Source organism: Pseudophryne corroboree, chromosome 4 (assembly GCF_028390025.1).
Source record: "Pseudophryne corroboree isolate aPseCor3 chromosome 4, aPseCor3.hap2, whole genome shotgun sequence".
Classification (NCBI taxonomy): domain Eukaryota; kingdom Metazoa; phylum Chordata; class Amphibia; order Anura; family Myobatrachidae; genus Pseudophryne; species Pseudophryne corroboree.
In genome coordinates this window covers 196586365-196587201 of record NC_086447.1, presented here as the reverse complement: position 1 = coordinate 196587201, position 837 = coordinate 196586365, and the positions used below count along the sequence as shown (strand labels likewise).

Here is an 837-nt window from a genome sequence, read left to right as displayed (position 1 = left end):
ACAATTAGCAGAATTGCTGATATGATAATGATGTTAATGCAGTCCTGGCTGACGGAGTTAGATCTAGGTGCGGTAAATAAATTGGATATTGAATGGTACGTTCTACTAACAAAAGTTAACGAAAATAGAAACCCTGTCCTATATTGGTGCCAACATGATGCTTTGATGAAAGAAGTAATTAGGAATAGAAAAAGAAGCAGAAAGAAATAAGAAGGCAGAGTGAATCTGCTGTCAGTGTTAGACACTGAGCATGTGGGACCAACGCGTGCTCTACTACACTGACTCTTCCTCAATGGTCCCCCACTAGAGTACTGACCCAGCCCAACACTGATTAGCTTCCAAGTTCGGACGGTTTTGGGCGTTTCCAGTGTGGTATGATAGTAGGGAAAGTGAACACCAATAGGAAGCTCTGGAATCACTGATGAGAGTTCACGAATTACATAGTATCAAAGCAAAGTGACAGAAGTTAACTAATAGAGGAAAATAGATGGATCTGCTGCCAATGTTAGACGGGGATAAACCCAGAATCAGTGGTGAAAGTCCATGAAATTGAGTATAGATGGAAACAAAGAGTAGGAGTACACAATGGTACCTATACCAGTCAAATGATTTAGGGTTCTCAAAAAAGAGGAAAGAAGCATATGTTGCTGAATTTAGACCAAATAGTGATATTGTCACTAAATAAAGATGCTAGATTGTTGTCCAATATGTGCAGAATGTGATCTCTATGATTGTATTAATCAGGTATCGAGTGCAGTGTCTTCACCCAATAATAAAATTACAACTGGATTGTTACTGGGCACAACAACAATATTGCAATCTCTGTAATGATACTTG

At 38.9% G+C, this 837-nt stretch overlaps 1 pseudogene; it reads right to left on the bottom strand.

The window, feature by feature from the left end:
* Positions 1-267: 267 nt before the first annotated feature.
* LOC134912480 (5S ribosomal RNA) lies at positions 268-386 on the bottom strand (annotated as a pseudogene).
* Between the last annotated feature and the right edge of the window lie 451 nt (positions 387-837).